Source organism: Arachis hypogaea, chromosome 15 (assembly GCF_003086295.3).
Source record: "Arachis hypogaea cultivar Tifrunner chromosome 15, arahy.Tifrunner.gnm2.J5K5, whole genome shotgun sequence".
NCBI lineage: Eukaryota > Viridiplantae > Streptophyta > Magnoliopsida > Fabales > Fabaceae > Arachis > Arachis hypogaea.
Window position 1 is genome coordinate 29,786,376 of NC_092050.1, and position 20,036 is coordinate 29,806,411.

General features: G+C 37.8%; 1 non-coding gene across 1 annotated transcript; it reads right to left on the reverse strand.

Annotated features, from left to right (window-relative positions):
- Positions 1 to 2,437: 2,437 nt before the first annotated feature.
- Positions 2,438 to 2,545, reverse strand: LOC112753372 (small nucleolar RNA R71). Its single transcript, XR_003177761.1, has one exon. It is a non-coding gene; the product is annotated as a small nucleolar RNA R71 (small nucleolar RNA).
- Between the last annotated feature and the right edge of the window lie 17,491 nt (positions 2,546 to 20,036).

Sequence of the window (20,036 nt, forward strand, 5' to 3'; positions counted from 1 at the left end):
GAGTATGGACAACTGACGGTTCATCCTGTTGCTCAGATTAGGTAATTTTCTTTTTATTTTCTTTTCAAAAACTTTTCAAAATCTTTCAAAAATTTTCTCACCTGTTTTCGAAAAAAAAAATTTATTCAAAATTTTTAAAGAATGAATTCTAGTGTTTCATGAAGCATGTGAAGCCTGGCTGGCTGTAAAGCCATGTCTAAATTCGTTTGGACTGAGGCTTCCAACCATCAGCTGTTATACGACTGTAGGGTATGTCAGGCATGTCATGTCTGAATTACATGTTGAAGCTTGGCTGGCCATTGGCCATGTCTAGTGTTTTGGACCGGAGCTTTCATTGAAAGCTTGGCTGGCTAGTGAGCCATGTCTAATTCCTGGACTGAAGTTTTAGACTAAAAATGCAAGATTCCTGGAATTCATATTAAAAATTTTGGAATCCTTATTTTCCTTTTTCAAATAATTTTCGAAAAAAAATACAAAAAAAATTAGAAAATCATAAAAATAAAAAATATTTTATGTTTTCTTGTTTGAGTCTTGAGTCATGTTATAAGTTTGGTGTCAACTTCATGTGCATCCTGCATTTTTCGAAAATTCTCATGCATTCATAGTGTTCTTCATGATCTTCAAGTTGTTCTTGGTAAGTCTTCTTGTTTGATCTTGATGATTTTTTGTTTTGTGTCTTTTATTGTTTTTCATATGCATTCTTGAATTCTTAGTGTCTAAACATTAAAGAATTCTAAGTTTGGTGTCTTGCATGTTTTCTTTGCATTAAAAGTTTTTCAAAATTGTGTCTATGATGTTCATCTTGACATTCATAGTGTTCTTGATGTTCATCTTGACATTCATAGCATTCTTGCATGCATCACATGTTTTGATCTAAAAATTTCATGCATTGCATCTTTTTAGTGTTTTTCTCTCTCATCATAAAAATTTCAAAAAAAAAAATATATATATATATATATTTCCATTTTTCTCTCATCAAATTCGAAAATTTGGATTGACTTTTTCAAAAATTTTAAAAATCAAGTTGTTTCTTATGAGTCAAATCAAATTTTCAATTTGAAAATCTCATCTTTTTCAAAATCTTTTTCAAAAATCAAATCTTTTTCAAAATTCTTAGTTATTTTCGAAAATTACAAAAATATTTTTCAAAAATCTTTTTCTTATTTTTTTCATGATTTTCGAAAATAACATCATCAATTAATGTTTTGATTCAAAAAATTTCAAGTTTGTTACTTGCTTGTTAAGAAAGATTCAAACTTTGAGTTCTAGAATCATATCTTGTGATTTCTTGTGAATCAAGTCATTAATTGTGATTTTAAAAAATCAAATCTTTTTTTTTTCAAAAACTAATTTCTATCATATCTTTTCAAAAAATATCTTCTCATCTTATCTTTTTCAAAAATCTAATTTCAAAATATCTTTTCTAACCTCCTAACTTCTCACCTTTTCAAAATTTGTTTCAACTAACTAACTAACTTTTTGTTTGTTTCTTAACTTTTTCAAAACTACCTAACTAACTCTCTCTCTCTCCATTTTTCGAAAATATCTTTCCTCTTTTTCAAAAATTTCTTTTTTTAATTAACTAATTATTCTTATTTTTATTTTTTATTTTAAAAATTTTCGAAAAATACTAACATTTTTCAAAAACCATTTTCGAAAATCACTAACTCTTTTTCAAAAATATTTTTCGAAAATTCTCCCTCTCCCATCTTATTCTATTTATTTATTCATTTACTAACATCTCATCTCACATCTCAACCCTCCTCACAGTTGTGTTTCTTCCATTACATTACATTCTTTATCTCCCCCTCTTTTCTTCTACTCACACAGGGATCCCTATACTGTGGTATAAAGGATCTCTATTATTATTATTATTATTTTTCTGTGCCCTCTTCTTTGTCATATGAGCAGGAGCAAGGACAAGAATATTCTTGTTGAAGCAGATCCGGAACCTGAAAGGACTCTGAAGAGAAAATTAAGAGAAGCTAAATTACAACAATCCAGAAATAACCTTTCAGAAATTTTCGAACAGGAAGAGGAGATGGCAGCCAAAAATAATAATAACGTAAGGAAGATGATTGGTGACTTTACTGCACCAAATTCCAACTTACATGGAAGAAGCATCTCCATTCCTGCCATTGGAGCAAACAACTTTGAGCTGAAACCTCAATTAGTTTCTCTGATGCAGCAGAACTGCAAGTTTCATGGACTTCCATCTGAAGATCCTTTTCAGTTCTTAACTGAATTCTTACAGATATGTGATACTGTTAAGACTAATGGAGTAAATCCTGAAGTCTACAGGCTCATGCTTTTCCCTTTTGCTGTAAGAGACAGAGCTAGATTATGGTTGGATTCTCAACCCAAAGACAGCCTGAACTCTTGGGATAAGCTGGTCACGGCTTTCTTAGCCAAGTACTTTCCTCCTCAAAAGCTGAGCAAGCTTAGAGCTGATGTTCAAACCTTCAGACAGAAAGAAGGTGAATCCCTCTATGAAGCTTGGAAAAGATACAAACAGTTGACCAAAAAGTGTCCTTCTGACATGCTTTCAAAATGGACCATCCTGGATATATTCTATGATGGTTTATCTGAGCTATCAAAATTGTCACTGGACACTTCTGCAGGTGGATCCATTCACTTAAAGAAAACGCCTGCAGAAGCTCAAGAACTCATTGACATGGTTGCTAATAACCAGTTCATGTACACTTCTGAAAGGAATCCTGTGAATAATGGGACGCCTATGAAGAAGGGAGTTCTTGAAGTTGATACTCTGAATGCCATATTGGCTCAGAACAAAATATTGACTCAGCAAGTCAATATGATCTCTCAGAGTCTGAATGGAATGCAAGCTGCATCCAACAGTACTCAAGAGGCTTCTTATGAAGAAGAAGCTTATGATCCTGAGAACCCTGCAATAGCAGAGGTGAATTACTTAGGTGAACCTTATGGAAACACCTATAACTCATCATGGAGAAATCATCCAAATTTCTCATGGAAGGATCAAAAGCCTCAACAAGGCTTTAATAATGGTGGAAGAAACAGGTTTAACAATAATAAACCTTTTCCATCATCCACTCAGCAACAGACAGAGAACTCTGAACAAAATGCTTCTAATTTAGCAAATCTAGTCTCTGATCTATCCAAGGCCACTGTGAGCTTCATGAATGAAACAAGGTCTTCCATTAGAAATTTGGAAGCACAAGTGGGCCAGCTGAGTAAAAGGATCACTGAAATCCCTCCCAGTACTCTCCCAAGCAATACAGAAGAGAATCCAAAAGGAGAGTGCAAGGCCATTGACATAAGCAAAATGGTCGAACCCAATGAGGGAGAGGAGGATGTGAATCCCAAGGAGGAAGACCTCCTGGGACGTCCAGTGACCAATAAGGAGCTTCCCTCTGAGGAACCAAAGGAATCTGAGACTCATCTAGAAACCATAGAGATTCCATTGAACCTCCTTATGCCCTTCATGAGCTCTGATGAGTATTCCTCTTCTGAAGAGAATGAGGATGTTACTGAAGAGCAAACTGCCAAGTTTCTTAGTGCAATCATGAAGCTAAATGCCAAATTATTTGGCATTGATACTTGGGAAGTTGAACCTCCCTTGTTCATCAATGAACTAAGTGATCTGGATCAACTGACATTGCCTCAGAAGAGACAGGATCCTGGGAAGTTCATAATACCTTGTACCATAGGCACCATGATCTTTAAGGCTCTGTGTGACCTTGGTTCAGGAATAAACCTCATGCCCCTCTCTGTAATAGAGAAACTGGGAATCTATGGGGTGCAAGCTGCTAAAATCTCATTAGAGATGGCAGACAATTCAAGAAAACAGGCATATGGACAAGTAGAGGACGTGTTAGTAAAGGTTGAAGGCCTTTACATCCCTGCTAATTTCATAGTCCTGGATACTGGAAAGGAAGAGGATGAATCCATCATCCTAGGAAGACCTTTCCTGGCCACAGCAAGAGCTGTGATTGATGTTGACAGAGGTGAACTAATCCTTCAATGGAATGAGGACTCCCTTGTGTTTAAAACTCAAGGATCTCCCTCTGCAACCATGGAGAGGAAGCATGAAAAGCTTCTCTCAAAGCAGAGTCAACCCAAGCCCCCACAGTCAAACTCCAAGTTTGGTGTTGGGAGGCCACAACCAAACTCTAAGTTTGGTGTTGAACTCCCATATCCAAACTCTAAGTTTGGTGTTGGAGAGTTTCAACAATGCTCTGAACATTTGTGAGGCTCCATGAGAGCCCACTGTCAAGCTATTGACATTAAAGAAGCGCTTGTTGGGAGGCAACCCAATTTTTATTTATCTAACTATATTTTTCTTAATTATATGTCTTTCTAGGTTCATGATCATGTGGAGTCACAAAATAAATATAAAAATTGAAAACGGAATCAAAAACAGCAGAAGAAAAATCACACCCTGGAGGAGCATCTGTCTGGCGTTCAGTGCCAGAACAGAGCATGGTTCTGGCGCTGAACGCCCAAAATGGGCAGCTTCTGGGCGCTGAACGCCAGAACAGACATGGTTCTGGCGTTCAACGCCAGAAATGGCACACAAATGGGCGTTGAACGCCCAAAATGGCCACCAACCTGGCGCTGAACGCCCAGAGTTGTGTGCAAAGGCATTTTTACATGCCTAATGGGTGCAGGGATGTAAATCCTTGAACACCTCAGGATCTGTGGACCCCACAGGATCCCCACCTACCTCCACTCACTTCTTCTCACCACTCTCTTTCACACAACCCCATAAACACTCTTCCCCAAAAACCCTTCACCAATCACCTCAATCTCTCTTCCCCATCACCTCTTCACCACTCACATCCATCCACTCTTCCCCATAAACCTACCTCATAAACTCCACCTACCTTCAAAATTCAAAACCAATTTCCCACCCAAACCCACCCATATGGCCGAAACCTTTCCCCCCTCCCTTCCCTATATAAAGCCCTCCATTCTTCATCAAATTCACATAACAAACCCCTCTACACCCTTCTTGGCCGAAACACTTCCCACTCTCCCTCTCCTCCATTTCTTCTTCTTCTTCATCTATTCTTTCTTCTCTTGCTCGAGGGCGAGCAAAATTCTAAGTTTGGTGTGGTAAAAGCATAAGCTTTTTGTTTTTCCATTACCATTGATGGCACCTAAGACCGGAGAATCCTCTAGAAAGGGGAAAGGGAAGACAAAAGCTTCCACATCCGAGTCATGGGAGATGGAAAGGTTCATCTCCAAAGCCCATCAAGACCACTTCTATGATGTTGTGGCCAAGAAGAAGGTGATCCCTGAGGTCCCTTTCAAACTCAAAAGAAATGAGTATCCGGAGATCCGACATGAAATTCAAAGAAGAGGTTGGGAAGTTCTAATAAATCCCATCCAACAAGTCGGCATCCTAATGGTTCAAGAATTCTATGCTAATGCATGGATCACCAAGAACCATGATCAAAGTAAGAACCCGGATCCAAAGAACTATGTTACAATGGTTCGGGGGAAATACTTGGATTTTAGTCCAGAAAATGTGAGGTTGGCGTTTAACTTGCCCATGATGCAAGGAAATGAATGCCCCTACACTAGAAGGGTCAACTTTAATCAAAGGTTGGACCAAGTCCTTATGGACATATGTGTAGAAGGAGCTCAATGGAAGATTGACTCCAAAGGCAAGCCGGTTCAACTAAGAAGAGTGGACCTCAAGCCTGTAGCTAGAGGATGGTTGGAGTTCATTCAATGCTCAATCATTCCCACTAGCAACCGGTCTGAAGTTACTATAGACCGGGCCATCATGATCCCTAGCATCATGATTGGAGAAGAGGTGGAAGTTCATGAGATTATACCTCAAGAACTCTACAAGGTGGCTGACAAGTCCTCCACTATGGCAAGGTTAGCCTTTCCTCACCTCATTTGCCATCTATGCAATTCAGCTGGAATTGACATAGAGGGAGATATCCTCATTAAAGAGGACAAACCCATCACTAAGAAAAAGATGGAGCAAGCAAGAGAGCCCATTCATGGAGCTCAAGAGGCGTATGAAGCTCATCACCATGAGATCCCGGAGATGCCTCAAATGCACTTTCCTCCATAAAACTATTGGGAGCAAATCAACACCTCCCTAGGAGAATTAAGTTCCAATATGGGACAACTAAGGGTGGAACATCAAGAGAACTCCATCATGCTCCATGAAATAAGAGAAGATCAAAAAGCAATGAGGGAGGAGCAACAAAGACAAGGAAGAGACATAGAAGAGCTCAAGGACATCATTGGTTCCTCAAGAAGAAAATGCCACCATCACTAAGGTGGATTCATTCCTTGCTCTTAATTCTTCTGTTTTTTGTTTTCTATGTTATGTGCTTATCTATGTTGGTGTCTTCATTACATGATCATTAGTAGTTAGTAACTTTGTCTTAAAGTTATGAATGTCCTACGAATCCATCACCTCTTTTAAATGAAAAATGTTTTAATTCAAAAGAACAAGAAGTACATGAGTTTTGAATTTATCCTTGAACTTAGCTCAATTATATTAATGTGGTGACAATGCTTCTTGTTTTCTGAATGTATGCTTGAACAGTGCATATATCTTTTGAAGTTGTTGTTTAAAAATGTTAAATATGTTGGCTCTTGAAAGAATGATGACTAGGAGACATGTTACTTGATAATCTGAAAAATCATAAAAATGATTATTGAAGCAAGAAAAAGCAGCAAAGAACAAAGCTTGCAGAAAAAAAAATAGGCGAAAAAAAATAGAAAAAAAAATAATAAAAAGAAAAAGCAAGCAGAAAAAGCCAATAACCCTTAAAACCAAAAGGCAAGGGCAAATAAAAAGGATCCCAAGGCTTTGAGCATCAGTGGACAGGAGGGCCTAAAGGAATAAAATCCTGGTCTAAGCGGCTAAACCAAGCTGTCCCTAACCATGTGCTTGTGGCGTGTAGGTGTCAAGTGAAAACTTGAGACTGAGCGGTTAAAGTCAAGGTCCAAAGCAAAAAAAAAAAAAAGAGTGTGCTTAAGAACCCTGGACACCTCTAATTGGGGACTTTAGCAAAGCTGAGTCACAATCTGAAAAGGTTCACCCAATTATGTGTCTGTGGCATTTATGTATCCGGTGGTAATACTGGAAAACAAAGTGCTTAGGGCCACGGCCAAGACTCATAAAGAAGTTGTGTTCAAGAATCATCATACTGAACTAGGAAAGTCAATAACACTATCTGAACTCTGAGTTCCTATAGATGCCAATCATTCTAAACTTCAATGGATAAAGTGAGATGCCAAAACTATTCAAAAGGCAAAAAGCTATAAGTCCCGCTCATATGATTGAAGCTATGTTTCATTGATAGTTTGGAATTTATAGTATATTCTCTTCTTTTTATTCTATTTGATTTTCAGTTGCTTGGGGACAAGCAACAATTTAAGTTTGGTGTTGTGATGAGCGGATAATTTATACGCTTTTTGACATTGTTTTTAGTATGTTTTTAGTAGGATCTAGTTACTTTTAGGGATGTTTTCATTAGTTTTTATGTTAAATTTACATTTCTGGACTTTACTATGAGTTTGTGTGTTTTTCTATGATTTCAGGTATTTTCTGGCTGAAATTGAGGGACTTGAGCAGAAATCAGATTCAGAGGTTGAAGAAGGACTGCAGATGCTGTTGGATTCTGACCTCCCTGCACTCAAAATGGATTTTCTGGAGCTACAGAACTCAAAATGGCGCGCTTCCAATTGTGTTGGAAATTAGACTTCCAGGGATTTCCAGAAATATATAATAGTCTATACTTTGGCCAAGAATAGATGACGTAAACTGGCGTTCAATGCCAGCTTTCTGCCCAAATCTGGCGTCCAGCGCCAGAAAAGGAGCCAAAACCAGAGTTGAACGCCCAAACTGGCACAAAAGCTGGCATTCAACTCCAAGAAGGACCTCTACACATGCAACACTTAAGCTCAGCCCAAGCACACACCAAGTGGGCCCCGGAAGTGGATTTATGCATCAATCACTTACTCATGTAAACCCTAGTAGCTAGTTTATTATAAATAGGACATTTTACTATTGTATTTGGCATCTTTGAATCCGGATTTGTATCTTTGACCATCTTTGGACGCCTGGTTCTTAGATCAGAGGAGCTAGCCATTCGGCCATGCCTGGACTTTCACTTATGTATTTTTAACGGTAGAGTTTCTACACTCCATAGATTAAGGTGTGGAGCTCTGCTGTTCCTCTAAGATTAATGCAAAGTACTACTATTTTCTATTCAATTCATCTTGTTTCGCTTCTAAGATATTCATTCGTACTTCAATCTGAATGTGATGAACGTGACAATCATCATCATTCCCTATGAACGCGTGCCTGACAACCACTTCTGTTCTACCTTCGACTGAATGAGTATCTCTTAGATCTCCTAACCAGAATCTTCGTGGTGTAAGCTAGAATGATGGCGGCATTCAAGAGAATCCGGAAAGTCTAAACCTTGTCTGTGGTATTCCGAGTAGGATTCAATGAATGAATGACTGTGACGAGCTCCAAACTCGCGATTGCAGGGCGTTAGTGACAGACGCAAAAGGATAGTAAATCCTATTCCAGCATGATCGAGAACCGACAGATGAATAGCCGTGCCGTGACAGGGTGCGTTGACCATTTTCACTGAGAGGATAAGATGAAGCCATTGACAAGGGTGATGCCTCCAGACGATTAGCCGTGCCGTGACAGAGCATTGGATCATTTTCCCGAGAGATGACCGAAAGTAGCCATTGACAGTGGTGATGTATCACATAAAGCCAGCCATGGAAAGGAGTAAGACTGATTGGATGAAGATAGCAGGAAAGCAGAGGTTCAGAGGAACGAAAGCATCTCCATTCGCTTATCTGAAATTCCTACCAATGATTTACATAAGTATCTCTATCCCTATTTTACTATATTAATTTCAAAAACCCATTACTGTTTGATATCCGCCTGACTGAGATTTACAAGGTGACCATAGCTTGCTTCATACCAACAATCTCCGTGGGATTCGACCCTTACTCACGTAAGGTATTACTTGGACGACCCAGTGCACTTGCTAGTTAGTTACACGGAGTTGTGAACCATGGTCTTGGCATCATGTTTTTGGCGCCATTTCCAGGGAAAGAAAGAGCAATGAATTTTACATAATTAAAGTGTAATCACGATTCCGCATACCACTTGCCATGAATGTCTCTCTTTATTACTTGCTTTCTTTAGTTACTTGTTTGATTTACTTTCCTTGTCATTTATTTTGTTGCCCCTCTTATCAACCAAAAACCCCCTTACATACTTCATAGCCAATAATTGAACACTTCATTGTAATTCCTTGTGAGACGACCCGGAGTCCAAAATACTCCGGTTATTTCTTATTTGGGGTTTGCACTTGTGACAACTCAAAATTTAATTTGATTTGAGGATTGACTACTGGTTTGGACTATACTAACAACGGAATTATTTTGTGAAATTCCGAACCGGTATAAATCTCATTATCAGTGGGAGACACCCCACCATGGTATGATCTTCCAATTCTCTTTCCTGTGTATAGCCTCTTTTGCTTAAGTTTCATTTCTTTGGTTGAATTTTCTAAGTTTGGTTAGGTTCTAGGTGTTTTGTGATGCGTTGATTGTTGTTAGATGTTGAATTTCAAGTTATAGAGGATTTATATTCTTGAGTTTTTTCTGAAAAAAAAAGGGAGAGGTCGCGTGTACGCTTGCCTCACGCGTATGCGCGACACTTGGACAAAGCGTTTGGCTTATTGTGCTAGTGCTGTGCGAAATATGTAACACCCTAATTACCCTGAGCCTTACCTCTAGCCGTAAAGCAAAGGTTAATAAAAGGTTACGACAATTCTAAGGCTTATACATATTTATATAGAAGGAAATAATATATTCTAGAAGCCCAATGAAGGATTAAGCTCAAAGACAGAATTACAAAAGCGTTAAACGTTCACACAAAGCTAACGCGTAAGATACAAGGTATAGATACAAAAGAATATAACATTTATAGATATAAGAGTATAAAAATCATAGCGAACTAGTCGCAGCTTGCGGAGTTTAAGCCGACTAGTTACAAACAGAAAAATACAGAGTTTCGGGATTAAAACAGCTTATACAACTTATCTATCAAGTAAGCCTCTTAGACCATACAGTCTAAAACTAAAAGAGTGAGAGAAAGCACTACAACAAAATAAAACAGAAATACACCAGAAAGAAACCATACTCCGGTCTGCCACCATGTCCGCAATTTCACCGAGGTGAATTACGACCTGCATCTGAAAAATAACAACATAGTATGGAATGAGAACCGGAAGTTCTCAGTATGGTAACAGTGCCCAAAATGTAAGATGTAAGACCCCGGAACGCCGAAGGTAATCCTAGAACTTCACACCAAACCGATATTCAAGCTTAGAGTAAAATAAATAAATAAAGAACTTAAACCATAAACCGGGTTATCTAAACGTAGGGCGTTTCTAACTAAAACTAGTCGCCGCTGTCCCACAGCCTTCACCAACCTACCCTCCGTGCGATTCCATCGCCACCGCCTACCTAACCTCCTCAGCTCCAGACAAACACAGATAATGGAAGCAAGGAAAACATAGGTAATATTCATATATATATATATATAACAAGTAATTCAAGAAGCAAGTAGGCATGTTATACAATTAGGCAAACTCAAGTAATCAAAGCAAACAAACACATAAGAGATGCATATGATGAATGCCTGTCCTATTAGCTCGTGATATCACTCGTCGGTCCGTGAATGCCAACCCGACACATCCTCCCGGATGTATCCTTTTCTGCCATGACAGGAATATAGTGCCCTGCACACTCATGCAGCAGTGAATCTGCTACGTCAAAGATATAGTGCCCTGCACACTCATATAGTAGGGAGTCTACTACGCCAGGGATATAGGCCCATCACACTTCATGCAGCAGAGAAAGAAACAACAACTACTCATGCAGCAGAGAAATCTGTTATGCCAGGGATATAGGCCCTGCACACTCTCAACAACATATACTCATGCAGCAAAGGAATCTACTACGCTAAGGATATAGGCCCTGCACACTATCAACAACATATACTCATGCAGTAGAGGAATCTGCTACGCCAGGGATATAGGCCATGAACACTCTCAACAATCCAATAATTTTATCATTACAACTCCGAGTCCTCGACTCATCTCAACCATTTTCCATCAACCTCAAATCATCACCAGTCATCACCGATTCTCATCTCAAATCACTTTCCAAGTTTTCAACTCATCGCAACCATCATCAATTTCTCAACTCGTTGTCATCACTCACCAAGTTCACTACTCTTCCTTCTCTCTTAACCAAACTCATCCTCAATACACCAGAAACAAAAACCTCCATTTGCTAACTTTTCCAAATACTACCAACTCAAAACTTCCTAGGACCTTTCCCATGTTTGATGCCTGAAAATAAGCCCAAGAGTCTTAAAATGGTGTCACAAAGCTTACAATATTGTTGGGAAGGTGAAATAGTTGAAAACAAAATTTAAGTTTGAGAAACAGGGCGTGTGCGTGCGCACAAAGCTGTGGGTGCGCACACCCAAAGGGATTTTTAAAAAGTGTGCATACGCATAGGGGTGTGTGCGTATACACAGGTACCAATTTTCACAATTCTGTTCACTTGCACAAGGCGTGCTAGCGCCCCCAACAGACTGACCTTCCTACCGTGTGTGTGCGTACAAGGCTGTGCCTGCGCACAAGTTGTAAAACTCCATTGTTTATGTGCGCGCATAGGTTGTGCTAGCGCTCAAAACAGAAACCATTCCCTATGTGTGCGTACGCACAGGTTTAAAATTTTACAGGGGTGTGCGTGCGCACAAGGCTGTGCGTGCGCACATACCAGAAATCTCAAAATTCTGCAACATTGCAGAATTTCAGATTTTGACACCAAACTTTTCACAATCATATCTTCCTCTACCAAAATCGGATTTCCATAAAACTTAAACCATTTTAAAGCTTGTTCCATAATCTTTCATTTGGTATAAAAAGCATTGAATTTCAAGTAAGGTAGCTCAAGATATGGTTCATGGAAGTTCACTAAAAATCTGTTTTTTACCAAAAGTCTCAAAACCTCAACTTACCAACATTTCCAACCAAAACCAAACCAAAACTACTTCAAACTCCAATATTCCTCATAACTTACCTTTTGTGTCTCATTTTTATCAATCTTGCCAAGTTCCCATTCACATTTCATTATTCTCAACCTCAACATCACATATCATACTAAAATCCATGTTCAAATCCACACTATCATCCATCATCATCATATCACTAACAAGCATCATGAATTAACCCCATTCAACCCCAATCATTCTCAATATCAATAATATTACTCATCCACATTCATCATTTATGTCATTTATCAACAATCTCAACACTCACCTTTAATTACCAACAACATCAATATCCATAATTGTTCATCCACCATATCAACAACCCTCGTCAACAACAATAAATCACCCATTCATCATCAACCTCCATAATCATTAAATACCAACAATCATCATCAAATTCATATATTTTTCATATCAAAATTCCATATCATCATCACCATCATACAAGTTATCCCCAAACATCAAAATCACATACAATTAGACATACACCCAAAGCATTCAATCCTATCTTAATATCAACTAGCCTAAGTGTCCAGAAACGTTATATATTACATAAAATAAACCAAAATAATACCTTGGCTGATTTCCAATATGCACAAACCACCACTTTGAGTCCAAACATGCTTCCAAGACTCACCAACTATCAAGCCGTACACATAACATACTAAGAATCAACACTATGGCTAACCAAAACATCAAACCACAAGAGTTTGAAGAGACTTACCTTGCGCAATGTGATTAGGGGTAAAATTCAACAATTACCAGCTACTAGAGATCACCCAAACAAGCAAAACCAAAAAATCTACTCAAAAACCAAAGCCCCAAAAACGCATAATATTAGGGCATAAAACTGGGATGTGAGCTTCCAGTTCTTACCCGCAAAACCTATATAGAAAGGAATAACTCGTCAAGATCTTCGCGTGGACGCAAACGGCTCGTCAATCGGAGTTCTGTAGCTCAAGTTATGGCTCCAGGAAGGTGGAGGTAAATAGTAACCCACCCTCACCTCTCCTCTCTTCTCAAGCTGCGCCCCTCTCTCTCTCTTTTTGGCATCAAATGAGCTGAAATGATCATTAAATGAGCATTTATATGTTGGGCCTTGGGTCCAACCTATTAGCATTTTTGGTCCGTTTGACCTACTTTGGGCCAAAACCTTTAAGATTAGTGCCCGGTTTTCAAGTCTAAAATTATTTTTATCCTATCAAAACAACAAATCAATTTTCAAAATCTTGTTTTCCAAAATACGCGGTACTGGACGGACTAGAGCCGGTACTGCCAGCTTAAGCGCCAGTACGCATTTTTACAAAAACTCTTCGAAAGAAATACATTTTCCAACTCAGAAAAATTTATTGAAATCAAATTTTACCTTTATATTTTCAAATTAAAACTGCTAAATTTTGAATCTATCTCGGGCACTTAAAATTATTACTTTTATTAAAACGGTTTTACGAAAAAACTATGGTTCTTACATTCTCCCCTCCTAATTAAATTTTTGCCCTCGAAAATTCGAATCACTCGATATGTCCCCATCATAGCATTCTACCGCGTCGATGTTCCCTTTTTCCTTCCGCTGCGTCACTCTGATTATTTGTCACTAAGAATCCGAAATTTTCCTTAAAACAAACACCAATTTTTGTAACATGTTTCCAAAACATTCAAAACAAGTTTTTTTCTAAACCAGTTCATTGTTAAAACTTTCTCAAAAGAGTCAAAATTCATTTACTCGAAAGTCGATTACTTTAAATCACGATTTTCTTAAATAAAAACTTTCGATAAGATAGATTGGAAACCACATTCACAAATGAAAAAAAATCATAGAACTCTCTTTTCTTTTAAACCATATCATTTAAGCCAAGAGTTCCGACTTACTTTCAAAACCAAATCATTTAAACCAATAGCTTCAAACCAAATTTTCAAAATCATTCTAAGCTTTAAAACTTTTTCAACATGGTTCAAGATCATACCAGTTAGAAATTGAAAATCATAATTAAAAACCGTAAAAGCATCCGTCGGCAATTCTCTTGCCACCAGTGTTGAACCTCATCCATCAACTGATATGCCGCAACTCCACGAACTGGTTTTCCGAAACATGTTAAGCTCAAAACACATTAACTAGGCTAGCCATCCTCACTACCTCTCCGTTAACGTGATCGACCTCATCCGTGAGTTGCCATTCGGGTTTTTTTTCACACCAAACAATCGATATCAAGGTGATCAGTCTCAATATCTCAGGCTCAGTGCTTCAATTATCCCCAAAAGCACTCACAAACAAGCATGCTATGCAATATCAAGTAGATAACCTAAATAGCATAAAAGAAAATTGACCCAGAGAATGCAACGAAGCACAATCGGTCCATCCCTCAGGCTCACGAGGATGAACCACTCTGATACCACTAAATGTAACACCCCAATTACCCTGAGTCTTACCTCTAGCTGTAAAGCAAAGGTTAATCAAAGGTTACGACAATTCTAAGGTTTATACATATTTATATAGAAGGAAATAATATATTCTAGAAGCCCGATGAAGGATTAAGCTCAAAGACAAAATTACAAAAGCGCAAAAATTTCACACAAAGCTAATGTGTAAGATACAAGGTATAGATACAAAAGAATATAACATTTATAGATATAAGAGTAAAATAATCATAAGGAACTAGCCGCAGCTTGCGGAGTTTAAGCAGACTAGTTACTAACAGAAAAATACAAAGTTTCAGGATTAAAACAGTTTATACAACTTATCTCTTAAGTAAGCCTCTTAGGCCATACAGTCTAAAACTAAAAGAGTGAGAGAAAGCACTACAACAAAATTAAACAGAAATAAACCAGAAAGAAACCATACTCTGCTCTGCCACCATGTCTGTAATTTTACCGAGGTGAATTACGACCTGCATCTGAAAAACAACAACAAAGTATGGAATGAGAACCGGAGGTTCTCAATATGGTAACAGTGCCCAAAATGTAAGATGTAAGGCCCCGGGACGCTGAAGGCAATCCTAGAACTTCACACCAAACCGATATTCAAGCTTAGAGTAAAATAAATAAATAAATAACTTAAACCATAAATCGGGTTATCTAAACTTAGGGGGTTTCTAACTAAAACTAGTCACCACTGTCCCACAGCCTTCACTAACCTATCCTCTGTGCGATCCCATCACCACCGCCTACCTAACCTCCTCAACACCAGACAAACACAGATAATGCAAGCAAGGAAAACACAGGTAATATTCATATATATATATATATATATATATATATATATATATATATATATATATATATATATATATATATATATATAGCAAGTAATTCAAGAAGCAAGTAGGCATGTTATACAATTAGGCAAACTCAAGTAATCAAAGCAAACGAACACATAAGAGATGCATATGATGAATGCCTGTCCTATTGGCTCGTGATATCACTTGTCGGTCCGTGAATGCCAACCCGACACATCCTCTTGGATGTAGCCTTTTCTGCCACGCCAGGGATATAGTGCCCTGCACACTCATGCAGCAACGAATCTGCTACGCCAGAGATATAGTACCCTGCACACTCATATAGTAAGAAGTCAACTACGCCAGGGATATAGGCCCCGCACACTTCATGCAGCAGAGAAGGAAACAACAACTACTCATGCAGTCGAGAAATCTGCTACGCCAGGGATATAGGCCCTGTACACTCTCAACAACATATACTCATGCAGCAGAGGAATTTACTACGCTAGGGATATAGGCCCTGCACACTCTCAACAACATATACTCATGCAGTAGAGGAATTTGCTACGCCAGGGATATAGGCCCTGCACACTCTCAACAATCCAATAATTTCATCATTATAACTCTGAGTCCTTGACTCATCTCAACCGCTGTCCATCGACCTCAAATCATCACCAGTCATCACCGATTCTCATCTCAAATCACTTTCCAAGTTCTCAACTCATCACAACCATCATCAATTCATAATTTTCAAATTCCGAACTCATTAGTTCATCAATTTCTCAACTCGTTGTCAGCACTCACCAAGTTCACTACTCTTCCTTCTCTCTTAACCAAAATCATCCTCAATACACCAAAAACAAAATCCTACGTTTGCTAACTTTTCAAAATACTACCAACTCAAAACCTCCTAGGACCTTTCCCATGTTTGATGCCTGAAAATAAGCCCAAGAGTCTTAAAATGGTATCACAGACGCTTACAATCTTGTTGGGAAGGTGAAATAGTTGAAAACAAAATTTAAGTTTGAGAAACAGGGCGTGTGCATGCGCACAAAGCTGTGGGTGCGCACACCCAAAGGGATTTTTAAAAAGTGTGCGTACGCATAGGGGTGTGCATACGCACAGGTACCAATTTTCACAATTCTGTTCACTCGTGCTAGCACCCCCAACAGACTGACCTTCCCACCATGTGTGTGCGTACAAGGCTGTGCGTGCACACAAGTTGTAAAACTCCATTGGTTATGTGCGCGCACAGGTTGTGCTAGCGCTCAAAACAGAAACCATTCCCCTATGTGTGCGTACGCAAAAGGCTGTGCGTGCGCACAGGTTTAAAATTTCACAGGGGTGTGCGTGCGCACAAGGCTGTGCATGCGCACATACCAGAAATTACAAAATTCTACAACATTGCAGAATTTCAGATTTTGACACCAAACTTTCCACAATCATATCTTCCTCTACCAAAATCGGATTTCCATAAAACTTAAACCATTTTAAAGCTTGTTCCATCATCTTTCATTTGGTATAAAAAGAATTGAATTTCAAGTAAGGTAGCTCAAGATATGGTTCATGAAAGTTCACTAAAAATCTGTTTTTTACCAAAAGTCTCAAAACCTCAACTTACCAACATTTCCAACCAAAACCAAATCAAAACTACTTTAAACTCCAATATTCCTCATAACTTACCTTTTGTGTCTCATTTTTATCAATCTTACCAAGTTTCCATTCACATTTCATTATTCTCAACCTCAACATCAACATATCATACTAAAATCCATTTTCAAATCCACACTATCATCCATCATCATCATATCACTAACAAGCATCATGAATTAACCCCATTCAACCCCAATCATTCTCAATATCAATAATATTACTCATCCACATTCATAATTTATATCATTTATCAACAATCTCAACACTCACCTTTAATTACCAACAACATCAATATCCATCATTGTTCATCCACCATATCAACAACCCTCGTCAACAACAATAAATCACCCATTCATCATCAACCTCCATACTCATTAAATACCAACAATCATCATAAAATTCATATATTTCTCATACCAAAATTCCATATCATCATCACCATCATACAAGTTATCCCCAAACATCAAAATCACATACAATTAGACATACACCCAAAGCATTCAATCCTATCTTAAGGTCAACTAGCCTAAGTATCCAGAAACATTACATATTACATAAAATAAACCGAAACCATACCTTGGCCGATTTCCAATATGCATAAACCACCACTTTGAGTCCAAACATGCTTCCAAGACTCACCAACTATCAAGCCGTACACATAACATACCAAGAATCAACACTACGGCTAACCAAAACATAAAACCACAAGAGTTTGAAGAGACTTACCTTGCCCAATAAGATTAGGAGTAAAATCTAACAATTACCCACTACTAGAGATCACCTAAACAAGTAAAATCCCAAAATCTACTCAAAAACCAAACCCCCAAAAACGCAGAATATTAGGGCATGAAACTAGGACATTTGCTTCGAATTCTTACCAACAAAACCTATATAGAAAGAAAGAGCTCGTTGAGAGCTTCACGTGGCCACAAACGGCTCATCAATCGGAGTTCCGTAGCTCAAGTTATGGCTCCTGGAAGGTGGAGATGAATAGTAACCCACCCTCACCTCACCTCTCCTCTCTTCTCAAGCTGCGCCCCTCTCTCTCTTTTTGGCATCAAATGAGCTGAAATGCTCATTAAATGAGCATTTATATGTTGGGCCTTGGGCCCGGTTTAGGTCCGGTCTAACCTGTTAGCGTTTTTGGTCCGTTTGACCCACTTTGGGCCAAAACCTTTAAGATTAGTGCCCGGTTTTCAAGTCTAAAATTATTTTTATCTTATCAAAACAACAAATTAATTTTCAAAATCTTATTTTCCAAAATACGTAGTACTGGACGGACTAGAGCCGGTACTGCCAGCTTAAGCGCCAGTATGCATTTTTACAAAAACTCTTTGAAAGAAATACATTTTCCAACTCAGAAAAATTTATTGAAATCAAATTTCACCTTTATATTTTCAATTCAAAACTGCTAACTTTTGAATCTATCTCGGGCAATTAAAATTATTATTTTTATTAAAACGGTTTTACGGAAAAACTCTGGTTCTTACAGCTTCCACGTACGCACAACCTCCTATATTTCCCATGTCACGCGTACGCATGTCTTCCGCGTATGCGTGACCCTCCTGTCTCACATATTTTTCTTTTCTTCTCGTCTCTCTATTTCCTTTTTTCTTTTCTCTTCTTCTCTCTTCTTTTCCTCCTTCAACCACCATCCTTCACCATCATTCACCATCTACCACCAGCTCCATTAGTTAGTTAGTGAGTGAGGTTATTTTTCTATTTTCATTGACTAGGTAGTTAGTATAGGTTAGATTTTGGTGATAAGTGTTGGATTATTAATCTAATCGCTGTTTCTTGCTGCTGAATCATTCATTCTTGGATTTCTTTATTGAAGATATACTTTGTTGCTTGGTATTGAATTCTTCATGCTTAATACTTATGAATACCAAGTGCTTGTGAATTGCCTTCAAGGAATTCTAAAACTTTTGAATTGCATATTTTGGCTACCATGTGATTTAAATTCTTTAACCATGACAAGGCAATTGTATGTAGTTGAAGCATTTTTTTGTTAGGTGATGCTTTTTTATGATTGTTTTTTATTTATGTCACCTAGTTGATGCATTGAGATCGTGAAATTGTGAGATTGGATTGCAAGCTTACCTAGTGACATCTTTTTTAGCTTTTTAAGCTTTGTGGACCATGCTTGCTATACGACTAATTTCACTTTATATCTCTCTTTTTCTAAGTTACATAGTACACATATTTCTCACTTTATATCAATTAGGTGATTCAAACAAAAACTTGAAGTGTGTCATTGATTGATATGTAAGTTTCATATTTCATTTGGTTCATTAAGTTCTTTTGCACATCAACCAATTTCCATTCATTATCCATTTCACTGCTTGATTATTTCTTGAATGCTTTTATGATTCTTTATTACTTGTTTGTTTATCTTAACCTTCAAGTTTTCTTTAAAGTATCTTAAGCACACTATAATGAGTGAAATGTATACTTCTTTTATGTAATTGTGAGATAGCTTTCAATGCTAGTGTGTACGTTCTAAATCGCGTAAAATTTAGAATTCATCCACTATTTTTCTTAATGTCACAAAATGAATAACTCACTTTATTTTAGTGATTAACTCATCTTACTCTAATATGTTTTATATTTCTCGGGATAAGCCACCATAAGCAAGAAAAGGAAGCAGAAGAAAAAACATGCAGCAGCCAGTTGATCCACCTGCTGAAGGTGGCAATTCGTGAAGTCGATGTACCCCCTTGCTCATCTTTGATTGCACAGAGGACCGTACAAACTTTTAAATGTGGAGGGTCAGTCGTCCAACCGAGCGGCCAATCTTGGGTAAAAAATTTCTAATCCCAAACATTTTTACATTTTATTTTATTCTATTACTAGGTCTTTTAGAATTCTTAGTTGTATTTTTCTTGGCTTGTATATATTTTAGAGCTCTATTTACATTTTTCTTAGTTGATTGCATTTCTTTTCATATATGCATATATATAATAAGCTTAATCAAAATAATGAAATTTTTCAAGGAATTTATCTATAGGGCATTCCAAAATTGATTTGAGTAAAAATATTTTTTATTA